Source organism: Tamandua tetradactyla, chromosome 25, assembly GCF_023851605.1.
Source record: "Tamandua tetradactyla isolate mTamTet1 chromosome 25, mTamTet1.pri, whole genome shotgun sequence".
NCBI lineage: Eukaryota > Metazoa > Chordata > Mammalia > Pilosa > Myrmecophagidae > Tamandua > Tamandua tetradactyla.
This window is the reverse complement of record NC_135351.1, coordinates 25,994,494-26,014,897: the sequence shown is the minus strand read 5'-3', so window position 1 is coordinate 26,014,897 and position 20,404 is coordinate 25,994,494. Positions and strand designations below refer to the sequence as shown.

The 20,404-nt window shown below is 35.7% G+C and overlaps 1 long non-coding RNA gene across 1 annotated transcript in view; it reads right to left on the bottom strand.

Moving 5' to 3' along the window:
* Positions 1-20,404, bottom strand: part of LOC143668873 (uncharacterized) — a 363,984-nt gene that overhangs the window by 58,585 nt on the left and 284,995 nt on the right. Inside the window, exon 4 of the long non-coding RNA XR_013168606.1 lies at positions 263-322. This is a non-coding gene — a long non-coding RNA (uncharacterized LOC143668873). The remainder of the gene's footprint in view (positions 1-262; positions 323-20,404) is intronic.

Below are 20,404 nucleotides of genomic sequence, written 5' to 3'. Positions count from 1 at the left end.
TTTTCACCTCCACTAATACATCCTGGGAGCCAGGGACTTGATAATCTATGCCTTCAGATAGTGAGAAAGAACATGATATTTAGACAAGAGGGAAACTGTATGTTTTTTATTTTATTACCAACAAATGCACCTTTGGTTATTTTTAGGAAGTTGGGATTTGTTATTTCATGCTTTTGTCTTCATCTTATGAGTTAACATACTGTGAAAACATACATGACTGAGGGTAGTTATTTTAGTTCATGTCTGCAGGCAAGTCTCCTACCTCATATTCAATGCTCTTTTGTTCCCATGTAACTGGAACTCCAGATTTCCACAGGGACACCTGTGAGCCAAAGTCATAAATTAGGTAAGTATGTCATTTTTTTCCTATGTAGATCTCTCATAAGTCACCTATATCAATCTTCCATTGGTCAAATTTAATTTATAATATGAACCAAACAGAAAATTAAGAAGAGAGCAAAGATGAATGAGGCTGCAAAGCAAATGCTGCATAAAGTTCTCACAATTTCAGTAGCTACAAAGGTTGCTCCATAAAACAATATGTAGAATCACTATTTATAGTTTCTCTTCCCATCCCTAAAAGACAACTGCCTTTAAAATTAATTACATACAATTGTGTTAGTTCTTTAACAATAACCTCAGATACTCTTAATGCTTCTCTCTTCTCTTCCAAAGCACACTAATTCTAAAAATGAAATGACAGAATCACAAAAAAATGGAAAGCTCAAAGCATATTTAAAAATGCAGTTTAACAAGGACAAAGTAACATGTTGATCCCTTGCGATAGGTCCATCTTAACTGCAATAGAAAAAGTAGTAAAGGGAAGAATGGTGATGAACTGGAGGGGAATGAATCTTATATTTGTGATGCCTTACGCAGTTTTATAGGATAAAGTAATATCAGTTGAGTTACTCAGATGTAGAGTCATTTCCCAAGAAATTTTGGTTATAGTCCCCACTTCACTTGTATGGAAACCCTTCAGGGTTGTTCAGCTATAACCACCAGAACAAACGTTCTCATTTTTACCTTCAAACCTAGTCTATATAGAAAACTGTATATTTATTTCAGGCAACTTGAGATCCTATGCAAGTGCTAAAGACTTTGTGCATTATGAGTGTTGCATGGTTGGGGCAGGTGGGGGCGGGGAGAGGTAATCACTCAGTGTGTGAATAACCCCATTTAAAACAGAGAACCGTGGTCAAGATAGAAGTGGGAAAAGTGATTACTTACCTTAAATCAAGACTCTGAATCTTGTGGAATAGACAGAAACACATATACTGAGGATAAGAGGAAAAGGCTATATATGGGCATCTAGGTTAGCTCAGGGCCTAGGGTAATAGATTCATTTCTAAGGGTGGAAGGGGATAGGGAAGGAAATACTAAATGCAAACTCTCCCTACTTTAAAATTTTGCCTCCAAGGTGGCCTGGAGTGAAAAGACTCTTTGAGATAATTACGAATCCTGGGCATGCAAAATCTAAATAACAGTGTTCTAGTTTGCTAGCTGCCAGAATGCAACACACCAGAGACGGATTGGCTTTTAATAAAAGGGGATTTATTTTGTTGGTTCTTCAGAGGAAAGGCAGCTTACTTTCCACTGAGGTTCTTTCTTACGTGGAAGGCACAGGATGGTCTCTGCTGGTCTTCTCTCCAGGCCCCTGGGTTCCAACAACTTTCCCCGGGGTAACTTCTTTCTGCATCTCCAAAGGCCTGGGCTGAGCTGCTGGTGCTGAGACAGAGGAATGCTGAGCTGCTAGGCTGTGGTACGTTGCGATCTCTCATTTAAGCACCAGCCAATTAAGTCAAACGTCACTCCTTGCAGCAGACACGCCTCCTAGCCGACTGCAGATGTAATTGGCAACAGATGAGGTTCACGTACTGTTCGTTGGCTTATGTCCGCAGCAACAAGATTAGGTATGCTCACCTGGCCAAGTTGACAACTGAATCTAACTAACACAACAGTATTTATAATAATCTTATTTTTAAAAACCTGTGCCTTGAACATTTGAAACAAAACCTTAAATATGATAAATTAATTTTAAAGTATAACAGAATGTGGAGCCAAAAAAGTAAATCTAGTTTGGGCATTTGTTGGGTCTCTTTTTTATGCTATTTCTAAATATTCTAACATATGTGTACATATACTAGCACAGCTGACTGTTCTATGAATTTGTAATGAATTCTTTTTCTATTTACTTTCATAAAACAAAATGATGAAAGGTGCTGATTATTGACGACAGAATAAGGCTGAGTAGTCAGCCTCTTCTATTAACCAAAATCCCTGGCCAATCTCAGAATCCTTCAGTTATATCCACATGAACAACATGATATGGCAAACTTTGCCCACAAAGAAATTCACAAGCAGAGATTACAAACTAGTACGAGCAAGTCTGTATAATGGCCACTTTAGACAACCTAATAATCAAAAATAAATTAGTCCTTAACTTCAAAACACTTCGAAAGTATGGGGATTTTGACCTATCCTGCTAACCAAACTGGAAGATTTGGGAACAAGCCAAAATTTATCCAGTATTTTTTATGTTTAAAAGCAAATGTTCTAAGACTACCATTTTAAACATTTGGCTAACTTTTCATTGGTTAATTTGATATAAATTTCCCAGAAACATTTTCCTTTATGAACATCAATTACTTAATTGAGACCCTCATCACTCTAAATCGATATTACTTCTAATATAATTGCTACCTAAGCCTATCTCTCAGTCTTCATTCTTCTCTTTTATCACTCTATCTTAAAAACCATTAATGACTGGTTTCTCTTTAATTAAAATTTTAAAATGCATTGCAATTGCTGAAAAAAATAGAGAATACAAAAAAAGAGGGAAGAAGAAGGTATCAATCATCCAGCATTTCATTGCAGAAAAAACCCAGTTAATATTTGTTTCTATTTAAACTATTCTAAGAATAAATCTGTGTTTAGATATTTTACAAATTTGAGATTGATTCAAATATAGTATAATCTGATTTTGTTTTAACTTAATATATCCAGTGAATTTTTCATGTGTTAACTATTATTTAAAATATATTTTAATGGCTTTGGATTGTTTTAGCATATGAATGTACCATAAGTTACTTCACATATCTTCATATTGTTTTATATATAGATAGATAGGGATATCTAACTTTCACATTGTCACTATTATAAAGAACACATACATTTTCTGAAGTGTACCATTTCATTTCCCCAAGTGGAATGTAAATTCCTTCAGGATAATGATGCATAGCTTTATAAATCTCTGATTATACTCACAACACATTATCTTACATAAAGCCTCTTTAGTTAATAATTTTTCCCCCAATACATCTTGAAAAGCAGTATTACTTTTCAGATAAATCCCCTTCCTTTCTTTTATCTTTAATAACAAAGAATTCATCCTAAAACACACTAAAATAAATATGTTATAAGAAGAAATAATTCAGTATAATAGTTACAGGCAATGACAAGACAATAGCTTCTCGTCAGAAAGTATCAAAAGAAAGAAATTTGGATTGTGTACCAGGTTTGGATAAACCCAAAGCAGAATGTTTTGCCTGGAGTATCTTATCCTATAAGCCAGATCAAAAGATGGCATCTGCCCCTTTGGTTCTTGTGCATCTCCAACAATTCTACAGGTTTTGAAGTGGTCCCATTTTTAAACTTTGCCTTTGTTTTCGTTTCCTAGGCTGTTAAATCAAATACCATGGAATGGTTCAGCTGAAACAATGGGAACTTATTTGCTTATAATTTTGAGGCCAGGGAAATGTCCAAATCAAGGCATCATCAAGGCAATACTTTCTCCCCAAAGACTGCCTGTTGGTGATTCTTGGCTCCTTCATCACATGGTGAGGCACATGGTGGCATCTTCTGGTCCCTCCCTTCTCTTCCAGGTCATTGATTTCAGCTCTTTATTCCATGGGGTTTTTTTTCTCTCTCTCTCTGTATGAATTTCATTATTTCATAAAGGACTCCAGTAATAGGATTAAGAGCCATCCTGATTGAGGTGGGCACACCTTAACTGAAGTAGCTTCATCAAAAGGTCCTATTTATCATGGTTTCACACCTACAGGAATGGATTAGATTTAAGAACATGTTTTTTTTGTTTGGTTGGTTTGTTTTTTTGGTATATACAGCTTCAAATCAGTACAGCTTTCAAGGTATTTCTCTATATCATAACTTTATTTCTAAAAGCAAGATTGTTTGGAGTGCAAAATAACCATGAGCCCAAAAGGGTTGTAAAGCTGGAAATAACAGAAAGGAAACACCTTCACACCACTCTTATACCACTCACTACTGAAGGACATTTCCTCTTTTACAGTGAGTAAAATATAGCTTGTGTACAAAGTGTATTTACTTATTTTTATATTGTTATTACTTGTATTTGTTTCCATTGTGCAACTGAATATTCTTTCATTGGTGGAAACTGGGCTGGAATTAAATACATATTTTTCTCAAAGAAAATTAATGGATATGTTTTCATTTAATGGCATGTGAATAATAGCAAAATTCAGGTGCAAATTAACATCATCAAGTGAAAATTTCTGTATAGTGGTAGGTGAAAAAACAGATTATGAAACTACTTCATAATCATCATTATGAGTATATATTTCCATATAATAAGTTTTTCTCCATCTGAAAGATTATAAACCCAAATTTTGTAATAGTAACCAATGTTTTAGAACCAGGCACATATATCTTTGTTTTAAAAACAGTGATTGCTGGAGAGGTCAGAGGAAGATGGCAGAGTAGGGAACCCCAGGACTCACTCCTCCCACTAAACGGATAGTGGACAGGCAGGAATTGTCTGAAACAACTGTTTTGTGGGCTCTGGAGGACAGGGGAGCACTGTATAGCAGAGATGAGAGAGAGGAAGAGGCTGAGAAACTGAGGTAAAGGAATGTGAGTAGCTCATTCCACAGTGGATACCAGTGTCTGTCTACCACTGCCAAAGCAAGCAACCTTGAGGAGAGCAGGCAGGAGCTCTGCCAAGCACCAATCATGGTTTTCTTTTTGTTTTTTGGGTTTTTTTACATATGTTGAATGGCAGGGGCCACATTTCATTCTTTTTCCATGTGAGTATCCTGTTATTACAGCACATTTGTTGAATTTTTGTTTCTTTTTTCTTTCATTTGTTTACTTGTTTGTTTTGTTTTAGGGAAGTACATGGACCAGGAATCAAACCTGGGTCTCCCACATGGCAGGCAAGAATTCAACCACTGAACTACCCTTTCACCCTGACAATGGCTTTTGATTGGTGAATTTTAATTGCTGGGTCCCAGCTTTGAGCTGCTGTATTAGTCTGCCCTGGACAGGGAAGGCATGGCCATTATTTCAACCCCAACTGCAACAGGGGCTGAGGCAGTAGAGTCTGATACATACCTACATCCTTAGGGCAGCGAGGAACAGTTTACTGAAGAACATCATTTTCTGGGAAGGCCACAAAGCACAGCTTTGAGGAATCATCAAAGAAGCTTTTGGTGTCTCTCCTGGACCTCTCCCTAGGACTCCTGGAGCTGGTCTTTGCCCCCTTCATGACTCATGGGCCCTATTTGTCTGGGAAATGCTGATTTGGGAAAGTCCTGTTAGGGGTGACCCTCCTCCCAAAATATGCCCTTCAGGTAAAAGCAGCTAGAGATAATGGAAGGAGTGTGAAAAAACAAAATAAAACAAAACAACTATGCAGGCAAAACAGATACAAACAGAACAGTTCAAGATTCCCAGTGAAGAAACAGAGGAAAGGAAGCTTTCTCTTGGTGATTAAACAATTGCCTAAATTGGGAAATCTGAAAAATTGTACTGCATATCCAGGGAAAGAATTAGATGAAGAAAGCTGTAAAATTCTGACCAGTTAAACACAAGTAATTCTAAAGGTTTAGAATAAGTTGAACCAAGTGTCATAGAACACCCTTAATGCAAAGTCAGTCAACAATAAAACCCTAGGCAAGAGAAAGAAATTGTCTTTCAGAGTAAACTCATCAAGATAATCAGATGTACCAGTACCATAAAGTTTCTAGAATAAAATGTAGGGAAACATCTCCAAGACCTAGTAATAGGAAGTTGCTCCTTACACTTTATGCCCAAACCACAAGCAACAAAGGAAAAAAATAGATGAATGGAACTTTTGTCAAAAAGGTGTTGAGGCAGCCAACTCAATGGGAGAAAATATTTGGAAACCACACATCAGATAAAGGCTTAATATCCTGGATAAATAAAGAAATCATACAATTCAACAACAAAACAGCAAACAACCTAATTATAAAATAGGCTAAAGATATGAATAGGTATTTTTCTGTAGAGCAAATGCAGATGGCCAAAAAGCACATGAAGAGATGATCATTTTCATTAGCTATAAGGGAAATGCAGGTCAAGACTACAATGAGATACCACCTCACATCTATAAAAATGGCTGCTATTAAACAAATAGGAAACTACAAAAATGTTGGAGAGCGTATTAGGATTCTCTAGAGAAACAGAATCAACAGGAAATATTCGTAAATATAAAATTTATAAAAGTGTCTCATGTAACCGTGGGAATGTAGAGGTTTAGATTTCCTATTTGGTGATGGTGTGTTTATCGGTTATCTTTCTCTTGGGAACAATGAAATTATCTAAAATTGAGACTACTGATGGACTGTTGACTTTGGACATTATACATCATGCCCAATGAATGGAGTATTATACTGGTTGAGAAGTAAATTGGACAATGATGGTGTGTGTATATATATATATATATATATATATATATGATATATATAAATATATATCATATATATGATAGAATATTGTGCTGCTACACAAAGGAAAAAAGTTGTGAGGCATGAGATATTGTGAATGAACTTGTGGGACATTTGGTAAGGCAAAATAAGCCCAAAACAAAAGAGCAAATACTGTATGCAATCCAGAGTGATAATTGTTATTTCTGGATTTTTTTTTTTTTTTTTTTTTACATGGGCAAACTCTGGGAATCGAACCCAGGTCTCTGGCACAGCAGGCAAGAATTCTGCCACTGAGCCACCAGTGCACTGCCCTATTTCTGGATTTTTGTAAGGCTACTTTATATATGTAAACCTGGTATTTAGAAATAAGAACAAATATGATCAGGTCAGGAATAAAGTAATTCAGTATACAGGGGATAAGGAAGACATTGTCTATATTTTAGAACCTCATTTACTCTTTGAGACCAAAGGAAGAAAGGTTTATTTTGTCAAGAGCATAAATTTTCTGTAGCATATAATCTAACTCAACCTGTCTGAATAGATCATTTAAACAATCCAAACACAGGAGCTCAGAATAAGAATGAGGGCCTTTAATCCTGTATAGTTTAATGTAATGCCTAGATATATCCCAGACTACATTAAACAGGGAATCAAAAATTATTGGGAGAAAAAATATGGAACTATAAAACTTTACCACTGGGGAAACCCTTGATACTGTGTCAAGCATTAAGGACACCCAAATCAATAGGCCATGCCCTTGATCTTGAGGCTTGCCCTTGTGAAGCCTATGTATGTAGCAGAGAAGTATAGCCTACCTAAAGGATGCCTAAGAGTTACCTCTGAAGGACTTCTTTTGTTGCTCTGATGTCGCATTTTTCTTTCTAAGCCCAATTCTGCAAGTGAAACCATTGCCTCCCCCACTATGTGGGACATGACATCCAGAGGTGAAAGCTTCCTGGCAGCGTGGGAGAAGACCTCAGGGCTGAGCCTGGCCCTGGCACCATAGGATCAACAATGCCATCCTGACTGAAAGGGGGAAAAGAATTGTAACAAATAAGGTATCAGTAGCTGAGAGATTTCAAATAGATTTGAGAGGCTACTCTGGAGAATACTCTTAGGCAAGCTTCAGTTAGACATTGCTACCTATCATAACATGCCAAATTCCAACCAAAACCATTTCAGCCAATCCTAGAGAACACTTACAGCATTATTTAAGATTCTACAAAGGTTCCATGCACTAGGATAATTTTCCAAAAACCTTCAACCTCTGTATGAGTCCCTGGACCAGATAATTTCTGAAATTCAGAGGTGCCAGCCTCTCCAGACATCAACTAGTTCTATTCCTCTATCCCAGATTATCGATACCCTCTTCCAACATGAAAAAGTTAGAATAGGCATAGCTCAAATACCTCTAAAGAGTGGGGTAAAGATCAAAGGTGATGGTGGAGTTATACAGAGATGGTAGGGTTTAACAAATGAGTATGATTACTGAATCATTATATTGATATATCTTTTAGTCTCCGGTATCTTAGAGCAGCTAGAAGTAAAAACCTAAAATTGTGGAATTGTAACCCATACCAAACTCTGAACTCTGTCCTACAACTAATAGTTGCGATGTGCTTTGAAATTTGTTTGTGTATATGTTATTTCTCACAAAAAAGAAAAAAAAATTGTGATGATAAATGCTGTGCTGGTTTGAAAGGATTATATGCCATGGAAAAGCCATGTTTTAATCCTGATCCAACCTTGTGGAAGCAACCATTTCTTTTAATCCCTATTCAATAGTGAAGGTTGGAATCTGTTGATTGAATGTGACACACCCAATTGTGGCTATTGACTTTCTGAATAGAGTTGTGACTCCACCCATTCTAGGTGGGTCTTGATTAGTTTACTGGCATCCTTTGAAAGAGGAAGCATTTTTGAGAGAGCCATAAGAGAGCCACAGGAGAGCCACGAAAGAGTCATAACACCCATGAGAGCCCACATAGCTGGAGACTTTTGAGATAAAGAAGGAAAACGCCCCTGGGGGAGCTTCATGAAAGATGCATGGAGAGAAAGCTAGGGGATGTTGTTATGTTTGCCACGTGCCTTTCCAGTCAAGAAAGAAACCCCAGACTTCATTGGCCTTTCTTGAGTGAAGATAACCTCTTGTTGGTGCCTTAATTGGACATTTTTATAGACTTGCTTTAATTATAAATGTTGGAGAGGATGGAGAGAAATAGGAGCACTCATTCATTGCTGGTGGCAGTGAAAAATGGTGCAGCTGCTATGGAAGGCAGTTTGGCAGCAAACTAACTATAGAATTACCATATAACCTGGCAATCCCACTACTAGGTATATCCCCAGGAGAACTGAAAGCCGAAACTCAAAAACCTTTTGCACACTGATGTTCGTAGCAGAACTATTCACAGTTGCCAAGAGATGGAGTGACACAATCACCCATCAACTGATGATGTATAAACAAAATTTGGTATTTACTTTGATAGAATATTATTCAGCCATGAGAGGGAATGAAGTCCTGATGCATGCAACAACATGGATGCATCTTGAGGACATTATGTTTGGAAAAGGGATATTGGTTATGTTAGCACATTATTGTGTTGTAATTAACAGTGCTAAATTATATTTATGGATGTGGTTGAAAGAGAAAGTTTTGAGTCATGTGTGTTACTTGAAGGGAAGTTAGGAGATAAAACATGGGACTATATAACACCTGTTGTCAATAACTGTTCTTAATAGTACAAGTATAAAAATAGTCTTTCATGAATTATTAAAAATATATATTATTTCTAAGCGGTAATAATAGGATGGTATATGGGAAAGATATACCTAATGTAACCTATGGACTATAGTTAATAGTAATATTTTGAAATTCTTTCATCAGTTGTAACAAAGGTACCACACCAATGCTAGGCGTCAACAATATGGAATGTTCTACATTTTACATGATTTTTCTGTAAACCAACATCTTTAATAAAAACAAAACAATAATTTGAAAATAAAATTATGCTAAGCGAAGGAACACCAGATGCAAAGTACTACTTATGTATGTTCCCATTTATATAAAATATAAATTTTTATAGACCCAAAATTAGATTAGTGTATGTAGGGCTGGGGAAAGGTAGTGGGATTGAGAGGTGAAAGCTGAGGAGCATGGGGTTTTACTTTTGGAGTAAATGAAAATGTTCTAAAATTGATTGTGGAAATGAATTCACAACTCTGATCATACTAAAAGTTATTGATGGCCTACCTTAGATGGATTGTATAGTATGTGAATATATTTCAATAAAACTGCTTTATAAATAGTGCTTATTGCATTTTTTTTGCCTAAGTCGCAGTCAGTTGTAGTCCTAAAGTTTCAGATTTCACAATTGTGAAAGTATGGCTAATATCTATCAGGTCATCTTGTGGGTACAGATAGGGTCAAGGCCAAAGATTTTTTTAATTATTGACTTTACCACCACCTCAAACAGAAACACCGTACCCCTTAAGTGATAGCTCCCCATTCTCATTTTCCTCACAGCCCCTGGTGACCTTTAATCTACTTTGGTCTCTATAAATCTGCATATTATTGGTGTTTCATATATGTTGTACAAGACTTGACATTTTGCATTTGGCTTGTTTCAATAAACATGACAGTTTCAAAGTACATGCATGTTTTAGCTACTTGAGAACTTCATTCCTTTTTTACAAGTGAATAATACCCCATCAAATATATATATATATATATAACTTTTTTTATCCATTCATATATTGATGGACACTTGGATGCTTTCCACCCTTTAGCTATTGTGAATTAATGATGCTATGAACATTAGCGTACAAATCTCTATTTGAGTTCATGCTTTCAATTTTTTCATTACATAGCTAGAAGTGGAATGGTCAGGTCATGTGGTAATTCTCTGTTTAACTTTTTGAGGAACTGCCAAACTTTTCAGCAGAAACAGCAGTATTTTCATGCCAACAAAAACACTGTACAAGTGTCCCACTGTCTCTGCATCCTATAAATACTTATTTTCTGTTGTTAATAACAGACATTCCGGCAGGTGTGAAATAATAATTGTGGTTTTGATTTGCATTTCCCTAATGGCTAATGATGTTGAAGATCTTCTCTTGGACTTCTAGGCCATTTGTAAATCTTTGGAGAAATATCTATTCAAATCCTTTGCCCATTTTTAAACTTTTTATTTTACCTTTTTGTGATTGAAGTTTAGGAGTTATTTTTTATTATGGATATTAAACTTTAATCATATATCTGATCTGTAACTATTTTCTCCTATTGTGTATGTCATATTTTCACTTACTTGATAATGTCCTTTGATGCAAAAAAGGCTTTACATTTTGATGAAGCCCAGTTTATTTTCTTCTTTCATTTTTCATGCTTTGAGTCTTATATCTAAAAAATCATTGCCAAATCCGAGGTCATGAATGTTTTTTCCCAATATTTTCTTCTAAGAGATTTATTGATTTAGCTATTATGTTTAAATTATTGCTTCATTTTGAGTTAATTTTTGTAAATGCTGCGAGATAGAAGTCCAAATTCATTCTTTGGATGTCCATGTGAAGCTGTCCCAGCAACTTTTGTTCAGGAGACTTCTCTCCCTACATCCAGTTGGCCATAGATATATGCAATCACTTCTGGAATTACAAGTCTGTTCTATTTGTCTATATGTTTATCCTTATGACATTGCCATAGACTTTGATCCCTGCTCCTTTGTAGTGATTTTTGGACATGGAACATGTAAGACCTACAACTTTTTCTTAGTTATTTGGGGACTGTGGCAGATTTAGTTGTCAACTTGGCCAGGTGAAGGCACCTCCTTCTGTTGCAGTGGACATGAGCCAATGGTACGTGAACCTCATCTGTTGCTGATTACATCTGCAGTCAGCTAGGAGGTGTGTGTGCTGCAACAAATGACCTTTGACTTAATTGGCTGGTGCTTAAATGAGAGAGCACAACGTAGCACAGCCCAAGCAGCTTGGCATACTCATCTCAGCACTCACAGCTCAGTCCAGGCCATTGGAGATGCAGAAAGGAATCTCCCCAGGGAAAGCTGTTGGAACCCAGAGGCCTAGAGAGAAGGCCAGTAGAGATTACCCTGAGTCTTTCCACGTAAGAAAGAACCTCAGATGAAAGTTAGCTGCCTTTCCTCTGAAGAACTAATGAAATAAATCCCCTTTTATTAAAAGCCAATCCATCTCTGGTGTGTTGCATTCTGGCAGCTAGCTAACTAGAACAGGGACCATTGAGAGTCCATGTGAATTTGAGGATTATCTTTACCATTTCTATTAAGTCAGGCTGCTTTAAATTTAATTGGCATTGCATTGAATCTGCAGCTCACTGTGGGGAGTATTGACAAATTACCAATTATGTCTTCTAATCCATGAACGTGTGATGTTCTTCCATCGATTTTGATATTCTGAAATCTCTTTCAGTAGTGTTTTATAGCTTTCAGTGCACAAATCTTTCACCTCCTTGGTTAAATTCATTTCTAGATTTTTTTTATTTTAGATGTTACTGTAAATGAAATTGTTGTTTAATTCCCATTTTGTATTGTTCATTGCTAGTATACAGACCACAACTGACTTTCATGTGTTAAATATTCATGCTGTTATTTTGCTGAATTCACTTTACTGGCATTAGTTTTCTCATTTATTCTTTGGGATATTCTATATAGAGTATCATGTCAGCTGCAAATAGAGAGAGTTTACTTCTTCCTTCCCAACTTGGATGTCTTTTATTTCTTCTCCTTGCCTATCTGTCTTGTTAAAACAGAGTAGCAGTGAAAGAGGACATGTTTGTGATCTCAGGAAAAATGTTTCAGTCTTTCACCACTGAATATAATGTCAGTATTGGTTTTTCATAAATGCTATTTATTGTGTTGAGGAAGTTTCCTTATATTTCTAATTTCTTGAATGCTTTTATCATGAAAGAGTGCTGGATTTCTTTTTTAGTGTAGACATTTATATCTACAAATTTGCCTATTTGTACTGACTTTGTTGCATTTCCTAAGTTTTGGTATGTTGTATTTTCATTTTCATTTATCCCTAAGAATTGTCTAATTTCTCTTGTGATTTATTCTTTATCCATTTGTCCTGCCTAATCCCACATATCTGTGTTTTGTTTTTGTTTTTTTTCTATTGGCTCCTAGCTTCATTCTTTTGTGGTTGGAAGAGCTGCTTTGCATGATTTCAATCCTTTAAAATTCACTGAAACTTTTTCCATGATATAAAATATGGTCTACCCAGGAGAATGATCCATTTATACTTGAGAAGAATGTGTTTTCTGCTATTGTTGGGTATAGTGTTCTAGAGATGTCTGTTATATCTAGTTGGGTTGGCTCTGATTCCTTTTTGATCTTCTGTTTCAATATTCTATCCATTATTGAAATTAGTGCATTAAAGTTTCCATCCATTATAGTGCGTTAAATTCTCCATCTGTTACAGTAGAACTCTTTATCTCTTCAATTCTATCACTGTTTGCTTAAGTATGTGGGGATTCTGTTTTTAGGTTCATATATGATAATGATTGTTATATCTTCTTGATAGATTGACTTTCTTATAAAAATATAGTATCCTTCCCTGTCTCTCATAACAGTGTTTGACTTAAAGTCTATTTTGTCTGATATTAGCATAGCTTACCTCAGCTCTATTTTGGTTACTATTTGCATAAGATATATTTGTCCATCCCTTTTATGTTGTTCTTGTCACAAATTATATCTTTATACTTTGTGCACAAAGATTGTTTTTATGAATGTATATTTATATCACAGAAGAAAATGTAGAGCTACAAATCAAGAATAAATAATACTGGCATTTATATTTACCCATGTAATTACCATTATTGTCGGATCTTTATTCACATGGCTTTTAGTTACTTTCTAGCATTTCTTTAATCATAAAGGACTCTCTTTAGAATTTTGAATAGGGCAGGTCTAGTGGTAATGTACTCCCAAAGTTTTTGTTTATGTGGGAATGTCTTAAATACCCTCTCATTTTTGGAGGACAGTTTTTTTTCCGGATAATGAATTCCTTGTTGACTGATTTTTCTTTCATCACTTTAAACATGGCATCCCTCTTTTTTCTGGCCTCCATAGTTTTAAGAAAAAAATCATCAATTAATCTGTTTGACAATATCTTGTATGTGTTCATATCTTATATGTCTCTCTTAATGCCTTTAGGACTCTTTCTTTGTCCTTGGCCTTCAGCAGTTTGACTATAATATGTCTCAGTGTAATTCTCTTTGATTTTTATCCTATCTGGAATTTGTTGCACTTCTTGGATGTGTTTATTCATGACTTTCAGCAATGTGGGAAAGTTTTTGGCCATTATACCTTCAAATATTCCTTCTGTTTCTTTTTCTTTCTCTTTTCCTTCTGGGACTCTTATAATGTGCATGTTAATAGACTTCAAGGCATTCCACAAGCTTCTTTTGTTCACTTTTTTCATTCTTTTATCTTTCTGCCTTTCAGACTGAATAATTTCAATTATCCCATACTCAAGTTTAATTAATTCTTTCTTCTGCTTGCTCAAATCTGCTGTTGAACTTCTTAGTGCATTTTTATTTCAATTACTGTACTTTTCAGTCCCAGAATTTATTTGTGGTTTCCCTTTAAAATTTCTATATTTTTACTGCATTCCTCCTTTAATTCATGCGTAATTTTCTTTAATTCTTTTTGTTCTTTGTCTCTGTTTCCCTTTAGCTTGTGGAATGTGTTCAGGAGAGTTTACTAAACATCTTTGATTAGTTATTCCAATGTCTGGATTTTCTCAGGAGTAGTTTCTGTCATGTTACTTTTTTCCTTTAATTGTCAGTCACATCCTGTTTCTTTCTAGATCTCACAATTTTTTGTCCAAGTCTGGAAATTTGAATATTTTACTATGTTTATTCTGGACATCAGATTCTTTGCCATCCCCATGCTTTCTGTTTGTTTAGTTTTTGTTTTTGATTGTTGAAGGGAGTAGTTTAAATTGGCTCTGGTTGAGCTTCTTCTTTAATGTTTTGCCTAGTTTATGCTGACCCTACAGATCAAACTATCAGGGTCCACTCAGGTCTTTCTGAGCATGTGTTTTGTCCTGGGCCTGTAGAGTAGCTTTCATTTCCCCAGTATGCACAAATGCTTCTGGGTATCTGAATAATGTACCTCCTCCCCCAAAAATGTTCTATCCCCAACTTCTCCCTTCATGCCCAAGGCACTATTTCATATGTCTCCAGGAAGCTGTAGTTGCTCTGTTCATGCTATTTACCAGTCTATTTCTCTACCTTGAGTTTGAGATCAGGTGAAACATATGAGAATCTTGAATAGGTTTTTAGGGATCCAACAGAAGGGTGGAACAAGCATACAAACACACCAACTGTATATATTAGGTGTGCTTTGTTACTACCACAACCAGAAACCAGGAAATCGCACTGGTAACATGGATGTCTGTTCCAAAGGCACACCCAAACTGGGTGTGGGTGGGCTAGATCAAATAAAAGTGCTGCACAGATTTATTAACATTTTAAAATTTCCTTTATCTTAATTCATTATGGGCTTAGTTACTATTTACTTTTGACTGTTTTTCCAAAGTTCTCATATTGTTTCGAACCAATTTTGCCTGTTTTTTGATGTTTCTATGGGTGAGGGGATACACATTTGGAATTTGGAACTTCTTACTCTATCATCTTACTGACAAAGTCTGAAAAGTTTGAGGTTGCAACCAAATTGTTTTCTCTGTTAAAGTTTCTCAGACTAAATGTTTACAAGTAATGATTCCAAGTTTTAGTAAGGACTTACTGACTCTCAGTGAGAAATCTTACAGAATCTAAAAAATGTATGCTTTATTCCTACCCCAACCACTGAAGAAATTGTTTAAGTTTATAGATCCAATTTCTTTCCGGAATTTTCCATATTTCCTGTTGCTCTTTCTGACTAGTAGAATATTATCATTATCTCAAAATGCACAAATGTAGTCTAATATCTGAATTTTTCTTGAATATATTCAATGGAATTGAAAGTATTATCTCTCCTGATAAAAGTATCAAAGCTTCTTTTTCTAATCAAAATTTAAAAGCATTATTTGAAGGCTGGACATGGTAACTCAGCAGGCAGAGTTCTCACCGGCCGTGCCAACAACCCAGATTTGATTCCTGGTGCCTGCTCATGCACCTAAAAACAAAAATATAGGTGCAATATTTTATGATTTTCCTGGCCCTCATTGTAAATTTTAAATAACACATTCGATTTTGAGGAACTTGGAAATAAGTCTAATTCATTTTAAAGGTGAATTTAATAATTTTAGTTCTTAAAGTCCATAAAGGATAGCCTATCTCAAAATAAAACAGGAATTTAATTCTATCCCTTATTTTTTAATAATGTTTTATGGATTGCCAACAATGAACTAAGCAACATATTAAATAAAGTAACTTTGTCTTAGCTCAATAGATTGTTTAACAAACTGATAAATTTGCAAATACTTTAAGGACATATAACATGGATTATGTTGAGTTTAAGTAGGAAATAAGTAATATGTATTTTGGTCATGTGTTCTTATTGATGAATATTGGACCTAACTATTTGAGATAAATGGAGGGTCCACTAAGATTTATTGATAATCATTTTAACAACAGGTAGCATACTAGGTAGTTTATATATACTTCCTCATTGATTCATTATAATGGCTTCATAGTAAAGTTATTAGACAACCTCTTAGTTACCTGTTGCTGCTATAATAAATTACCATGAATTCAGTGGCTTAATGCAACATTATTATCTTACAATTCTAGAGGTCAGAAGTCCAAGATAGATTTCATGGGACCAAATCAACGTAGCAGCAAGGCTATTCTTCTAGAAGCTCTAGGAAAATCCATGCCCTTGCTTCTTCCAGTTTTTAGAGGATACCCATATTCCTTGTACCTATCTTCAAAACCAACAACCACATGACTCTGAACTCTGCTTCCATAGCCACATCTCTGATTCCAACCTTCCCGCCTCCCTCTTCCATTTTAAGGACACTTGTCCTTAAATATTGAGCCACCCATATCACCCAGGATAATATCCTCATTTCAAAATCATTAAGTTAATCACAACAGCAAGGTTCACTCTGCCATGCAAGATAACATATTCACAGATTCTCAGGATTAGGACATGAATGTCTCTGGGAGGGCCATTATTCTGCCTAGCACAGACCATATTACAGATGACTAAGGTTCCAAAATACAGGGCAAGAACACATGTATGTTTATGCTGCAATTATAATAAAATATATGTGAGTGGAAAATCTAGGTTCATCAAATTTGAAGCTCATGTATTATGTCACCCTGAATTGTAGGTATATAATTAAAATATCTGTCAATCAGGGTAGATTCCTTAATCTAATATTTATCTCTGTGTCATGTGTTATTTTTCTCATCTTGAAAACTGTTTGAGTCGTATTAAAATGGGATTTTTGTTCCACAAACGTTTTGAACATTTTACACCTGATTGCCACTTTCACCCGAAGTCAAAGAACTAAAAGAAAACATGAGAGATACCAGTACAGCATAAATGGGTCATTTGCAAAATATTTACAATGATGCTATGAATAAAATGCATTTTCAATAATTTTGATAAGTATAACCTTCTAGTAATCATTGGTATACCTCTCATCCTGAAAATTTTGTTCTTTGACTGTGTCACCTTCTTTCCCAAGGAAAAGGAAAGAAAGGAAAGTTCGTTCATTTGCCATGGTCTATTGTGATTCAAAGATGTCTTTGGAACAAAAGCCAGTTAAGAGAGCTTCAGTTTGGTGATGGCCTGCATCCTGTGGCCTTTAATGATCACAACGGGGTATTTTTCTTTAACTGTCCTAAAGGGTAAGTTAGAGTTTATCAGTCTCATTAATCCAGGCTTCCACTGGGGCTTGGGCATAAAGGTTTAGAATCTGATCAGTGTGCAGCTTTCATGACCTTTCTTTTGATCCAGAATCTTATCAAGGGAGGGAGACCTCATGTAAGCCTCAACCTGCACAGGAGGTAGCTTTCTCAGTCCTATATGGGGATGAAAGAAACCCTACTGAAGTCAATTCAGCAAGATGTTGAAAGGTCACTGTGAATGTATCCCATATAAAGTATTCTTGATACAGACTGAATAGTCCAGCTTTAATTTTCTGCTCCTCATTTCATTTAATGCTGATTAATTTTTATTGACAAGTATGTGGACATCTTGACCCCTTATCCTATAAAATAGTCGTGATCAATAGTCAAAGAGGAAAAATTGCCACTGGATGATTATTTAACAAATACTGGAGGTGCCCTTGTTTTTATAGCTTGAATTTTTTATTTGAGGGGCGTGGCATATAGGAAAAAAGGAATGAGGAAAGCACTTCTTGTTTGGGAACAGCTGAGGGTCAGATGTAGAGAATAAAATCAAGGAACGTTCTGCATCTTTGTTTGCATGTCTCCCAGACACACCATAGTTTAAAAGAACAAATTCAGAGATGAAATGTAAGAGGAACAAAAATACCTTTCTTAGCATTTCTATGACTGTTTTCTATTTAATTAGAAAACAAGGGCACCTCCAGTGTTTGAATGCTTCATGAAAACATATGGTAGGTAAAACCAAATGGTTGTTTTACATGTGAACCCTTGGAACTTTGGTGAATCCTGGCAACATTTTGCATCAGCTGTGACAAATAGACAATGCCAAGATATTGTACCATTCATATTTATGTCTCCCTCCATTCAATAGGGATGTTTTTTGTGGTTAGAATGACATTCTGGCAATTGCATTTATATTCATAGGGGCCCTTTAAGCCAGTGCTGTTCTTTACTTCTGTATTATTTGTTTTAACAAGAAGTATGGTTGTGAAAGCTCACATCAATTGGTGAAAACCAAAAGGATCTTAGTGTGAATATAAGCTATACCAGATGAATGCTATCATGATTTCTCTTTAGTTGAATGTATGCATGTACACAATCTAATTTTGGAACACTTGGGAAAATGTCTGAGAGATTAATTTGGAGTGTTCTATTAATAAGTAATAGTTGAAATATGTTAAATGAGTGTCATTCTTATTCTCTAAGAGTTTACAATCTAGAGAATAAAAGCTTGCATATGTTTATGTTCTCGTACATATACTAAATGTTTATTTTATTAAGGAAAGCCTGGTGATAAATGAGATAAATTTGAAAAAGGAATTCTACTTTAAGGTATCATAATATAACCAGTAACATTAACACAATCCCCCAGGATCCTACAATCCTAAATGACTTGAACTGCTTGACCTGTCCCATCTTGCCCTTTGAATCCAAACTTGTCCATGATTCTCCAAGAACCATACCTTGTGATTTTTGCATGTTCATTATTTGAACTTATTCTTCTACAAACTTTTATTGTGCTTTGAAATTGCTCTTATTTACCCCAGTCTTTGTGCTTCTGATGGGGTTGACCAATGCTCTAGCTCCTAGACCGAATGTGAGACTCAGACCTGGACAAACCAATTAATACATGCTCTGGGCACAGTAATAATTTTAGGTATTGGCGTCTGGCCCAAGTCAATATGGTTTTTTCCTCCTAACCTACTGGGTAAGAGCCAATAGAGTATTAATAAGCCAAATCTAAGGTGGTGGAGGAAGGTAGAGGGTGTGGAGGTGGGAAGCCCTTACTTGTAGTGTTTGCTGATTTCCTGTGTAATAAACACTCCCACCTTGGCCAATTTCAAGCTACCAACCTGACATAACTGAATACGGAGTTTTCTCTATGGTCCTCCAAACCTGATGGCCAGTACCATGTCCTCAGCAATAAGCTTTGCTCTGCTCAGGCTATTATATTAATATGTTACTCATTTTACCTTCCATTTATGCAGACCCTCCTATGAGAAATGCCTCTGCTCACAGTCCCTGAGGAAAGGTAGCCCTGTGTAAGTAATGGCATTTCCACCCCTCCCTCTTCAAACGGTTGCTCCAGGAACCATTACTGACTAAAGGCACTTAATCCAGTGGGCATGCAGAAACTACGATATAGTAAACTAGGGCAATTCACTTTCTCTTGGATTTTAATTGAGAGGCCCAGAGAAAATCAAGCAGTAGCAATTGCTGAAGTTCAAAAGAGGCATAGAGAGAAAAGCCATGAGGCAGTATTGGGGCAGTACGGCAGAGAATATGAAAAACTGAAGTTATAAAACGGTAAGAACTTGGAGAAAAACAACGGCATTAAGACACAGGAAATGTTTGACCCTTGAGAGATACAGATAGAATAGCTGTTTCTCTGAGCTACTTCAATTCCTGTCTATACTCTTATTCTAGATCTGGACCACATGTCTTCCAAATACATATATCTCCTTTTATTGAGTCAACTTGAATGAGATTCTTTTTACTTCAAAAAAATTTAATTATTTACTTTAAATAAATTTATATAAGGAATGGGGTTTAAGCAAGTGGAAATGGTGAGGTGATTAAAATCACTAGACTATTACAGTGGCTTTGATCCAGAAACAGAATCAGCTAATAAAGTTGCAGTGATTTCTGGGGGTTCAGAGTATCAAGACTCTCTTCACAGCAACAGAAGCTAGGCAGTAAGCTAATACCCTTGGAAGTCATTCATTATATTATATATCTGACCATTTAAAAAAATGGTCTTAGACTACCTACCCTGGGAACCATGGGTGGCAAGATAAGTGAATTTTCTAGAGAATGAAGGATATATTCAGGATCAGCAATAAATAAATAAATAAAT